The sequence below is a fragment of the Pinus tabuliformis genome, chromosome 6 (genome assembly GCF_031772625.1).
Source record: "Pinus tabuliformis cultivar Carrire ecotype Pingquan chromosome 6, CPIR1, whole genome shotgun sequence".
NCBI lineage: Eukaryota > Viridiplantae > Streptophyta > Pinopsida > Pinales > Pinaceae > Pinus > Pinus tabuliformis.
In genome coordinates, this window is record NC_142292.1 from 1253819536 (window position 1) to 1253833515 (window position 13980).

Below are 13980 nucleotides of genomic sequence, written 5' to 3' on the forward strand. Positions count from 1 at the left end.
ACATGCATACTCATGACCTCCTATTCTCATGGGGGACAATTCTGCAGTTGAAGCAACTGGACAAGGAAGAGTGCAATTTGAAGATGGAAGTTTCGAGAATGTCTTTCATATTCCAAGGATTTCTGTGAATATTCTTTTAGTGTATCAGATGACACACACCACCATGGGAAGGAAAGTGGAATTTACCTTGGATTCCGTGAGCATTTATGATATGAAAACCAACTTGAAGATTGCAACTGGCAAGGTAAATGAACAATCACGTTTATATACATTTTTTAATTTTGTTCCTTGGTCAAATTCTATTTTTCTACTTACGCATGCAAATGAAGAAAGTAGGATTTGGCACACGAGATTTGGGCACTTGAGTTTCATATATATGTGACAACTTAGAAAGCAAAGGACTATTAAAGGATTTCCTAACATTGAATTTTCAAATGGTGTTTGTAATGGATGTTCTCTTGGAAAGCATCCACAAGACAAGTTCGAGAAGGGGCATGCATGGAGAGCCTCTTCACCTTTGGAGCTTGTACACAATGATCTCATGGGTCCATTTCCAGTACCTTCAATGAGAAAAGAAAGATATGTGTTTTCATTTATAGATGATTACACGAGATTCACTTGGGTTTACTTCCTGAAACTCAAGTCTGAAGTTTTTCAACATCTAAATATTTTCAAAGCACATGCGGAAAATCAGTCTGGAACACATGAACATCCTTCGCACATATAATGGGAGGAATATGTCAACAAAGATATTCAAAATCTTTGTAATGAAGTAGGCGTACAGTTGCACTTCACTTAGGTTTACTTCCTGAAACTCAAGTCTGAAGTTTTTCAACATCTAAATATTTTCAAAGCACATGCGGAAAATCAGTCTGGAACACATGAACATCCTTCACACATATAATGGGAGGAATATGTCAACAAAGATATTCAAAATCTTTGTAATGAAGTAGGCGTACAGTTGCAACATACATTTCCTTACACTCCACAACAAAACGGGGTGGCTGAGAGGAATAATAGATCTTTGAAAGATATGGAAACTTGCATGTTGCATTCAAGATATCTTTCGTAAAAATTGTGGGTTGAAGCTATCAATTATGCCTCATACATATAGAATAGATATCCTCATATATATGTTACTCGAAAAACACATTTTGAGGCTTTCAACTTAAAGTCAGTCATTTTCGCAATTTCGGATTTCGAGCATGGGTCCACAATCCTACAGAGAAGACAAAGGGTTTGGAACCTCAGAGAAAGGAATGCATGTTTGTTGTATATTTTGATGATGCGAAAGGGTACATATTGTTTGATATCAAAATTGAAGAGCTCTTTATCGAAAGGAGTGTAAATTTTGAAGAAGATGCTTTGAATACACCACTAGATGAGCTTGTTACAAAGTTTCCCTCACCACTAATTGATGAGTATGCAGATGATACTTCAGATCAGAATTCTGATCTAGATGAGCCTTTTCCTACGAAACTTGTTGGACCACTAATTGTTGAACATCGAGATAATATTCTATCATGCAGTTCGGAAGATTATCAACCACCTAGCACAAAAATGGCACAACATTAGTGATCTCTTAGATGATCTTGCCACTATACCTCATTTTGAGGAAACTCCACAAGTACTTTTAGCTATGGAGCCATGCATGATTATATGATGCATGCATTTGATCCACAAAATTCTGCAGAAGCAGATGGGCATCTTGAATGGGAAGCAGCTATCGATGATGAATACAACTCTTTCATTGAGAACTGGACTTAGGACCTAGTTCCTCTACCTTCCAATCGTAAACTTGTCAGGTGCAAGTGTGTTTATCGAACCAAGAAAGCAACAGATGACCAAGTTAGTTGATATAAGGCACCATTAGTGGGAAAAGGTTTTCAACAGGTACATGGTGTTGACTATGATGGGACTTTTTCTCTAGTGGAAAAAATGGATTCCATCCAGCTAGCTCTCTCTATTGCATCAACAAGAGGATAAGAAGTGCATCATATGCATGTGCATAATTCCTTTCGCCTTGGTGATCTTGAGGAGGAAATTTACATGGAGCAACCACAGAGATACATGAAAAATTCATCTGTGGTATGCAAACTAAAGAAATCTCTCTAAGGACTCAAGAAGGCATCTAGAGCATGGTATGCAAAGATGGATTCCTAGTTGTTATCTCAAAATTTTGTACACTACAAATATGAGTCCAATGTTGATACGTTGAATAAAATTTACTCCTTGTTGATCATAGTACTCTACACAGATGATATTTTGATCATAGGTAGTTCAATTTCTACCATTTCTGAGATTAAATCTGCATTGCATAAGTGGTCTTCTATGATAGACATGCCAGGCTTTCTAAATTTTTCCTTGGACTAGAGATCAATCAGAGTTGTTATGGGATTACCATTTCTCAACCAAAGTGTAACAACCCTGGTGAAAATTCCATGTAATAAAAGTTAAAAATAATAACCATGGATGATGGGACACTTATTCCAAGCTGAATGTTGGGTAGAATCATAGTGATGGGGATCACTTGTGATTGGTTATGGCTAAGGAAATTGGCAAAGGCAATGGCTAAGGCTTTGGAAAGGAAAAATGACATTTTTGGCACATTTATTTATGAAAATAATGGAAATTAGGAGAAAAGGGAGGTGAAAGGTCAGAGGTTGCATGTGAGGAGGAAATTGAAGGAAAAAAATGGAAAATGAAGAAAATAGAGGACTCATTCATAAAAAGGCATCTGAGGATCAGTTGGTAACCTTTTTTTCTGTTCATTTTTGGAGCTCTCTCATTATTCTCTCTCTCTCTCTCTCACATACTCTTGGAGACTTATAGTTTTGTTTGAGCACTCTTGGAGGGTGTGGCATACTTGGATTCTTGTAACAAGAAGGCAAAGGAAGAGCAGGAAAGTGCAAGAAGGCATCAAGATCAACAACTACATCAGATTTGCTTGTAGGTATCAATTTGCATGTATGATTCCTTCATTAGTTTTGGCATGCATGGCATATGCATGTGGATTTTTGGTTGTGATCTGACATTGGCATGGAGGATGGTCGAGATTGACAGTGGATTGCCTAGCCTTTCCATTTCCTAGATAGACATGGTGATTTTGGGTTTATTTTCATTGTTGTGTTTTTGGTTGGTTCTCATGTATTCTTAGCTTGGGTTGAGTTACTAGTCTAGGAGCCTTGGTTGGACAAGTGCTCTGGAGCCCTGGAACAACTTGGGTTGAGTTACTAGTCCTGGAGCCTTGGTTGGACAAACACTCTGGAGCCCTTGGTGAGTTGAGTTACTAGTCCTGGAGCCTTCGTTGGATAAACGCTCTGGAGCCCGGTAAAAGTTGTGGGTTAACCTACTAGTCTTAGAGCCTTGTTTGGACAAATGCTCTAGAGCCCGGTAAAAGATGTGGGTTGAGTTACTAGTCCTAGAGCCTTGGTTGTACAAATTCTCTGGAGCCCTGGAAGGCTTGGATAGAGACCGATCTGATGATGGTTTTGTGATGTATGACCATGAGGTGGAATCACTATTTGATGGGTTGAGGTGGATGGCCTCTGGAAGCCATAGATGGTTTTTTTATTGATGTGTTCTATGGGATCCCACATTCATGCTTGGAATATGGCACGAGGGTGAATGGATGAAGAGAGATTTGGCTCAGCCATTCTATGGTTGGGTGGAATGTGGAAGTCCCATCCTGGGTTTGGATTTTCCATAAATAATGAAAGGTTATTTATATTTGTATTTCTATGAGAACTTTGATGGATTGTATGTGGTCTATATGGTTGTACTTTCATGAGTATTTTTGTCCCTATTATGTTGGTTATATATGTGTTTTATGACAACAACCATGTATAACTCTCCTCATGTTTTTACCTGTAATTCAATGATCAATGTATCTATGACCTAATGGATGGAATGGCAACCGATGTGTCGAGGCATCAATGGTTCTTAGTGATTCTCAGCTATGTATGAGACCCCTATGCTCAGAAATGTTAATTACACCTGTAGATTACACATTTGTAATATGTTTGACGAAATACCTATCATGGCTAGTAAGGGTCTAGTTAAGGTCTTGAAAAAGTATTTGTTTTAGTACCGTAATTTCAATGTTATTTTATTGATATGAAGAGATGGTTCGTTTCTGGGCAGTGACTTGGGCTCTAGACATAAAAAAGTGGCTCAAATCTCGGAGTCGTTGGGATAGCATTGGCAATTTTGGTCTTTGGTCCTTGGCAGGAAAGTCTGTGAGAGCGACTTTTGGTTGCTGGTCGCACTCATGCTTATAGCATGGGAGCGAATTAGCCTTAAATTGTCCAAAATCTCTGTGGGAACCCAAGGCAAGTTGTCTAAATTATTGGATTGGTTCCTGAGGGTCCTATAGCTGATAATTAATGTTTGTATGGTGTGTTTCCATTGGTTCCACTTCCTTAACGTGACTTAGGAGGTCAAATCATATCATAGTGGCCTCTCGTCGCATGTTTACCCTGGCTGGTTGGTTGCTTGGGTAGATGTGGGAGGGGGGTGTTATAGAGTGGTATCAGAGCATGGTTCACCCTTGGATTGGATAGGTTATGTGTTGGTCATGCATGCATGTTAGTTGCATGTGTGTCTCTCACCCTTTCATTCCATGTGCTTGTTGCATTTGCGTGATGTTTTTCATCGTTGTAGTGATGTCGTCATGTCAAAATTTGAGGTGTTATTGTGGAATGCAAAATTGTGAGTGTATGACTGGTTACATGTCGATTTATGTCACCTACATGTATCATTGTAGTATTCTTGGTTACATTCATGTATGCTTGGTCGCATGTATCATTCTTGCAGGTTTGATTTCAAGTATTGTTCATTCCTGCTTGGTCATGTGTTTATGCATATGTGTGGATGGTTATGCATCACTTATGCATGTTCATGTTTGCATGTGGTCAAGTGTATAGTAATGTAATGATGGTGGTTTTCATGCATGAGGTCGTGATGTGTGTTTTTGTTGAGGTCATGCATTGATGACTGGACCCTAGCTAGAATGATGGTTGCATGGTCATAAGTTTATGTTTTATGTTTTTATATGCTGTCATGATTATGGTATACATGTATCATGTTGATTTTTTGATCTTTCAGATGAGGTATTGTCCCTGAACTATACTAAGGTACTTTGTTTTATTGTGATTTGGTTTAGCTGACATGATATACCTTGCAAGAAGAAATATCAAATGGCTAGCAAGATGGTTGACTACAAAGGCTCTCCCTATGAATCTGAGGAGTAGTATGGTGTTGAGAACTCTTCTGACTTGGCAGTGACACTGAGAAGTTTAAAGGAAGAAATAAGGAGTTATAAGGTAGATAATGATAGAATCATATAGGCACAGGAAAATTTAGCAGAGGTAAATGCAGTCATATTTCATAGCTTGTCTGATTTGCAGCGACATGGACCACTTCGGATCAGCCATGAGCAGGAGGATAGAAATAATGGGGCAGATGGTATTAGATTGCATGGCATTCACCAATCAAGTAGAGATGACACAATCAGAGATGGCAGATTGGTGGACACTCTAGATAAGAGAAGGGATAGACACATGTATGATTCTAATTCTGATTCAGATAAGCACTATGGTTGTCATCAGTATCATCCTTACAGGAGGATTGATAAGGGATATTTCCCATAATATTTTAAGAAAGAAAAGTTGCCTACTTTTGATGGAGAGGTAAAGAAATCACAAGATGCAGAGGCATGGTTTCTAGGCATGAAGAAGTTCTTTATATTGCATGACTATTTAGATAAAATGAAAGCTAGAGTGGCTACATTCAGTATCAAATGAAAAGTAGACATTTGGTGGGAGGATATGAAGAATGTCAGAGGTATAAATGAGGAAGATTTGACTTAGAGTGAGTTTGAGCGGCTGTTCAAGAAGAAGTATTTGTCAGAAAGATATTTTGATGACAGGGCGAAAGAATTCCATGATCTAAATATGAGATCCATGACAGATGATGAGTACACTAGTAGATTCTTAGAGTTGCTAAGGTATGTGTCTTACCTTAAGGAGGAGAAGGCTAAGATTCAGAGATTTGTTAGTGGGTTACTAGTTGCATTCAAAGATAGGATTGAATTCGATGAGCCTAGATCATTGGAGGAGGTTATCTGAAAACTAAAGCATTGCTATGAAAAATCGAAGCATAGAACTGAGACGAAGCCAAACTAGAGAAGCAATGCAAAGAACAAAGGAAAATGGGACAAGAAGCGAGTAAGACCACAAGATTTGGGTAACAAGGAGAATGTTACACCACCTAAGAGGTTCAATGCATTAGATAGAGGACAGGGAAACAAATCTGAGGAGAAGAATAAGGAGCCCGTGTGGTATTGGACTCGTGGATGAGATCATTGCAGGAAGGATTTTCCACAATACCAGAGTGGTAGGCCTAAGATATACAGTTCGTAGGAGGCATAGGTTGTTGGAGATGTTGGTCAGAGTATTCCACATATCTATGCAACATTGGATAACAAACAGGGAAAACATCAAGAACCTATCATTGAAATGGATAGTAAGCTTTGTGATCAAGATATTTCTATTTTGATTGACCTAGGATCTAATTATAGCTATATTAGTCCTGACTTGGTGGATAAGTGTGGTTTGAGTAAGGAATTACATGCAAAGTCTTGTTTATTGCAGTTGGCTACAAGTACAAAGAAGCGAGTTCATCATTGGGTAAGATCTTGTGCATTTGATTTGAATGGTATGCCTACTGCAACACATTTGAATATATTACCGTTGGGTTCATACAGTGTGTTGTTGGGCATGGACTGGTTGTATCTTCATAGAACCAAGGTATATTGTTATGATAAAGCCATTGCATGTGTTCATGAAAATGGAGAACCAAGATTCTTACAGGGTAAGAATAAATCTACATTAGTTAGGATGGTGACAATTATGAAAGCAAAGCGTAGTCATAGGAAAGGGTGTAAGCTATTCGCAGTACACATCTCTAGTGATAAGGGTAAGGAAGTTGAGGATATAGATGTGGTGAGAAGGTATCCAGTTTTGCAATAGTTAAAGGATGTATTTCTTGAGGACATTATAGAGTTTCCACCTCACAGGGAGGTAGACTTTTCTATTGAGTTAGTCCTAGGGGCAGCTCCAACATCAAAAGCACCTTACACGATCAGCACACCTGAGTTGGTTGAGTTAGAGTTACAACTGAAGGAAATTTTGGACAATGGGTACATTAGGCCGAGTGTATCACCTTGGAGCGCACTGGTATTGTTTGTAAAGAAGAAATATGGAACACTCAGATTATGCATTGACTACAGGCATTTGAACAAAGTGACCATCAAGAACATGTACCCTTTGTCGAGGATTGATTATTTGTTCGATCAGCTGAAGGGAGCGAAAGTGTTCTTGAAGATCGACTTGAGATCCGGATACCATAAGTTACGCATAAAAGAGGAAGACATTTACAAGAATGCGTTCTAGACTAGGTAAGGCATTATGAGTTCATTGTTGTTCCATTTGGCTTAACTAATGCTCCAACTACATTAATCTGTTTGATGAATAACGCATTACGTCTATATTTAGATAAGTTTCTTATTATTTTCATTGATGATATGCTAGTATATTATAAAAATGAGGAAGAGAATGTTGAGCATTTAGCAGCAGTGTTGAGGTTGTTTAGGGAGCATCAATTGTATGCTAAGCTGAGCAAATGTAGTTTCTTTCAGATTGAGGTACACTACTTGGGACACATTGTCTCCAAGGAAGGAATTGCAGTAGATCCAGAGAAGATAAGGCCATCATGGAGTGGGTAGCTCCTAAGAGTGTGGATGAGGTGATATCTTTCATGGGTTTGGCAGGTTACTACAGGAGGTTCATCAGGAAGTTCTCATAGATTTTTTATCCTATCACATCATTGCAAAGGAAAGGTAAGAAGTTTGAATGGACTAAGGAGTGTGAGGCTTCTTTAAGAAACTCAAGCAGTTGTTGACATATGCACCAGTACTATAGATTGTAGATCCTGACAAAGAGTTTGTGGTATGCACAGATGCTTGCAAGAGAGGGCTTGGTGGAGTCTTTATGTAGGATGGACAAGTGGTATGTTATGAGTCCAGGAAACTAAACGAGCATGAGCAGAACTACCCGACACATGATTTGGAGATAGAAGTGATCATACATGCATTGAAGATGTGGAGACACTATCTTCTTGGAAGAATATTTTTTGCTTATGAGTAATCACATTGGTTGAGGTATTTGTTTGATCAATCGAATCTGAACTCCAGGTAGACTAGATGGTTGGCCACGATCAACGAGTTTGATTTCGAGATTAGGTACATCAAAGATAAAGAGAACAAAGTGGCATATGCTCTTAGCAAATAGATACAGGTAGATCACTTAGCAACTATGAGCTCCTATGGGACAGATCTACAGGATAAGATCTTGCGGGCAGGTCAACACAATGTCAAATATAAAGATATTGTGCACATGTTACAATAAAGTATTGTTACAAGTATAGGTAGTGGTATAGGGACATATACAGGTGCAGGTGTAGGTATATGTACAGGTAGTGGTACAAGTACAGGTGGCAATATAGGTATAGGTACAAGTATAGGTACAGGTGTAGGTGCACAGGGTATGGATTATTGTCTTACGACAAATGGGTTGGTCAAGTTCTGAGACATGATATATGTACTGGATAACAGTGAAATCAAGAAGGTGATATTGAGGGAGTTTCATGCGAAACCTTATTCAAGTCACCTAAGGTATCATAAGACATTAAATTCAGTGAAGAGATCTTACTATTGGTTAAATTTTAAGAGGGACATAGTTGGCCTTCAAAATAGCTTATCATCCACAGACAGATGGAAAGATAGAGAGGGTCAACAGGATATTGGAGGACATGTTGAGGATGTATGTGATGCATGAATAGAGGAAGTGGGAAGACTATCTCCCTTTGGTAGAGTTCACATACAACAATGGTTATCAGGGGTCACTAAGGATGAGTCCTTTTGAAGTAGTGTATGGGCGGAGTTGTAACACTCCTATCAGTTGGAGTGATCTGGTTAATAGGGTGTTGATTGGACCAGATATGTTGGCAGACATGGAACAAGAAATGCAGGTAATCAAGAAGAATCTAAAGGAAGCACAAGATAGGAAGAAGAGTTATGCAGATAGGAACATGTTGTTCAAGGAGTTCCAGGTTGGGGAATAGGTGTACTTGCGCATCAAATCAAAGAAGAGATCCTTGCAGATTGGATCACGTGCCAAGTTGGTACCACGGTTTTGTGGACCCTTCAACATCATTGAGAGGATTGGGCCAGTAGCATATCAACTTGCACTGCCTCCGACATCGAAATTCCATGATGTCTTCCATGTATCATTGCTTAAGAAGTATGTGAAGGATTCTAATCATGTGATTAACTAGTTTGTATTGCAGGTGGAACTAGATGGAGAATTCCAGCTGGAGACTCAGTGTATATTGCATAAAAAGGTGTTCATGCCTTGGAATCGAAAAATTGAGCAAGTTAAAGTGCGATGGAAGCACATTGGGCCCAATGATGCTACATGGGAGATGGAAAATCAAATGCGGGCTATGTATCTTTCCTTGTTTGCCGGTTGAGGAAAAGTAGCTTCGATATGGTGGTTTGGTATATGATTTATGGTGGTTTGATATCTGCTTTATGGTGGTTTGATATGTGCTTTATGATGGTTTGGTATATGTTATATGATGTTTTGATATATTCTTATATATGGTGTTTAGTGTATGTTTTGATATATGCTTTGGTATATGATTTGGTATATGTTTTGGTATATATTTTTGGTAATGTTTCTATATGTACACATGTATATAGATGTAAATACCGCCATGAGCTATGTTATAAAGCTCCACTATGTGGTACGGGTGTTATGTCATTATGATTATGTTGTCATGTTACTATGCTATCATGTGGTTATGTTATCATGATGTTATGATGTCATGTGGAGTGGCACTCAGCAGGATGATCATTGTAAATACCATAATGAGTTGTGTTATAAAGCTCCACTATGTGGTATGTTGTCATGTTGTCATGATGTTTTGTTTGGAGTATATCTTTCATTGTAAATACTACATCGAGTTGTGTTATAAAGCTCCATGAGCAGTATGTCTTCTTTCAGTAGGTTGCTAAGGTATATGTGTGATTGAACACCGAGGACGGTGTCCCCCAAGGGGGAGGGTTTTGTAACAACCCTGATGAAAATTCCATGTAATAAAAGTTAAAAATAATAACCACGGATGATGGGACACTTACTCCAAGTTGAATGTTGGGAAGAATCCTAGTGATGGGGATCACTTGTGATTGGTTATGGCTAAGGAAATTGCGAAAGGAAATGGATAAGGCTTTGGAAAGACAAAATGTCATTTTTGGCACATTTGTTTATGAAAATAATGGAAATTAGAAGAAAATGAAGGTTAAAGGTCACAGGCTTCATGTTAGGAGGAAATTGAAGGAAAATAATGGAAAATGAAGAAAATAAAGGCCTCATTCATAAAAAGGTTTTTGAGGATCAGTTGGTAACCTTTTGTCATTTCAGTTTTGGAGCTCTCTCATTATTCTCTTTCTCTGATACTCTTAGAGACTTGGCATTTTCTTGGAGCACTCTTGGAGGGTGTGGCATACTTGGATTCTTGGAGCAAGAAAGAAAAGGAAGAGCAGGAAAGCACAAGAAGTCATTGGGATCAACAACTATTTCATATTTGATTACAAGTACTAAGTTGCATGTATGTTTCCTTTACTAGTTTTGGCATGCATGGCATATGCATGTGGATTTTTGGTTGTGATCTGGCATTTGCATGGAGGATGGCCAGGATTGATAGTGGATTACCTAGCCTTGCCATTTCTAGGATAGCCATGGTCATTGTGGGTTTATTTTCATTGTTGTGTTTTTGGTTGGTTCTTATGTTTCCTTAGCTTGGGTTGAGTTACTAGTCATGGAGCCTTGGATGGACAAACGCTCTGGAGCCCTAGAACAACTTGGGTTGAGTTACTAGCCCTGGAGGCTTAGTTGGAAAAATGCTCTGGAGCCCTTGGTGGATTGAGTTACTAGTCTTGAAGCCTTGGTTGTACAAATGCTCTAGAGCTTGGTAAAAGTTGTGGGTTGAGTTACTAGTCCTGAAGTCTTTGTTGGACAAACGCTCTGGAGACCAATAAAAGTTGTGGGTTGAGTTACTAGTCCTGGAGCCTTGGTTGGACAAACGCTCTGGAGCCCTTGAAGGCTTGGATAGAGACAGATCTGATGATGGTTTTGTGATGTCCGACCGTGAGCTGGAATCATTGTTTGATGGGTTGAGGTGGATGTCCTCTCAAAGCCCTAGATGGTTTTTTGTTTGATGTGTTCTATGAGATCCCATATTGATGCTTGGAATATGGCACGAGGGTGAATGACTGAAAAGAGATTTGGCTCAACCATTCTACGATCAGGTGGAACGTCGAAGTCCCATCCCGGGTTTGGAATTTGCATCATTATTGAAATGTTATTTCTCCTTATATTTCTATGATCATTTTGATGGATTGTATGTGGTCTATATGGTTGTACTTTTATGAGTATTTTTGTCCCTATTATGATGGTTATATATGTGTTTTATGACAGTAGCCATGTATGGCTTTCCTCATGTTTTTACTTGTAATTGCATGATCAATGTATCTATGACCTAATGGATGGAATGGAAGTTGATGTGTTAAGGCATCAATGATTTTTAGTGATTTTCAACTAAGTATGAGACCCCTATGCTCAGAATTCTTAATTACACCTGTAGATTACACATTGCAATATGTTTGACTAAATTCTTGTCATGGCTAGTAGGAGTCCAGTCAAGGTCTTGAACAAGTCTTTTATTTAGTATTGTCATTTCCATGTTATTTTATTGATCTGAAGAGATGGTTCATTTCTGGGTAGTGACCTAGGCTCTGGGCCTAAAAAAGTGGCTCAAATCCCAGAGTTGTTGGCATAGCACTGACAGTTTTGGTCTTTGGTCACTGGCAAGCAAGCCCGTGAGAGCGACTTGGGATTTTCGGTTGCACTCATGCCTATAACATGGGAGCGATCGAGCCTTATATTGTCCAAAATATCAGTGGGAACCCAAAGCAATCTATCTAACATATTGGATTGGTTCCTGACGTTATTTTAGCTAATAATTAATGTCTGTATACTGTGTTTCTATCGATTCCACTTCCTTAACGTGACTTGGGAGGTCGAATCATATCATAGTGGTCTCTCGTCACATGTTTACCCTGGTTGGTTGGTTTCTTGGGTAGATGCGGGAGGAGGGTGTTACACAAAGTATGAAAAATATCTTTTGACATAATTTCACATGAGTGACTACAAGCCAACAATCACACCTTTCTTATAAGAGATAAAGCTTGACAATTGAAAAGACACGCCATTGGTTGATTGCACATTTTACCGTCAACTTGTGGGGAGTTTTCTTTATCTCACTCACTCTCGTCTTGATCTCTCATATGTCGCAGGACCAGTTTCTAGATACATGTAGGAGCCACATGAGTTACACTGGAAAGCTGGAAAGTGTATCCTTCGATATGTCCAGGGGGAAATCACCTATGGGATTCATTATGCAGAAAAGTGTTCTTTAGATCTCATTGGGTTCACAGATTCAGATTGGGTTGGCAAAATTCTTAATCGCGAGTCCACCTCTGCTTATGTACTTAGTTTGGGATTCGGCCCATTTGTTGAACAAGCAAGAAGAAGACTGCCATTGCTTTATCATCAACAGAGGCCAAGTAGAGAGGAGTAGTCAATGCCAATATTTAGGCCATTTGGCTACAACATTTCCTTTCTGAGCTTAGTATTAGTGTCCATTGTCCGACTTTCATATGGTGTGATAATTAGAGTACACTAAAGTTTTACAGATATCCATTGCAGCAATATTGGGCCAAACATATCGATATCCACATGCACTTCATTAGATAACTTATTCATGGTGGGATCATTGATCTATAGTACTATCCCAGTTATGAGCAGACCGTCGACATCTTTTGCAAGACATTCACTGGCAGAAGTTTCAATTTTAGTAAGATCGTCTAAGGGTGAAAGACATGATTGCCTAGTAGTTGTCTTTTCTCTACTTTTTGCATTATATTTCGAGGGGGGATTTTCTTCCCATTGGGTTTTTCCTCTTTTCATGCATTCTACATGGGTACCTAAAATGGCCTTGTTGTCAGGACTCATTCATTTTTGCATCATACTCACCTAAGTTATGCTTAAGGGGGGGTGTTAGTGTACATGCACTTAGTTAGTCTTAATTAGCTTTAGTTAAACTCTAGTTCTTGCATGTGATGTGCACTTAGTTAGCGTTAGTTAAATCTAGTGCTTACATGTGGTGTGCACTTGCATTTAGTTAGTTAACTATAGTGCTTGCATGTAGTGCATATTAACAGAACATAAAGCACATTTAGTTTTAGTTAGATTTAATTAGCCTTAGTTATTGCATTTAGAGCTAAGATTAACTTAATTTTTTAATGTATTGATTCTCAAATCAATATTCAAAAATTGAATTCATTCTTTATTCCAATTTTCTTTTCCAATTCTTGTAAGTTTGTGCCATTATTTTTTAACTAGATCTATATTTGCACTCTAATAATTTTACAACTTTGAGCTAGAAAATTAGTACAATGGCCATTAATGTCATTGTCAACCATGCCACTACAATCCAGGAAGAAAACATGTATTTTTCATATGCACCGCATTCTCCATTCCCACTCTTATAATTTTAGAGGGAAAAAGAAGCGTTGGTTTTTTTTTCTAACAACTGTTCCTCTGAATTTTTCATCCTCAAGCTTCAAAAATTTTATCAATTGATTCGTCCACTCATCATCGTTGGTTGAATGCATTGGAATGCAAATGTAAGCACCCACTTTATGGATGGATTTACGATCAAATATTTGACAGACCGCTGTAAGGGATTCCACTTGGTAGTCAATCTCTCTCAATCCATCATTGTCCGACTGCAGCC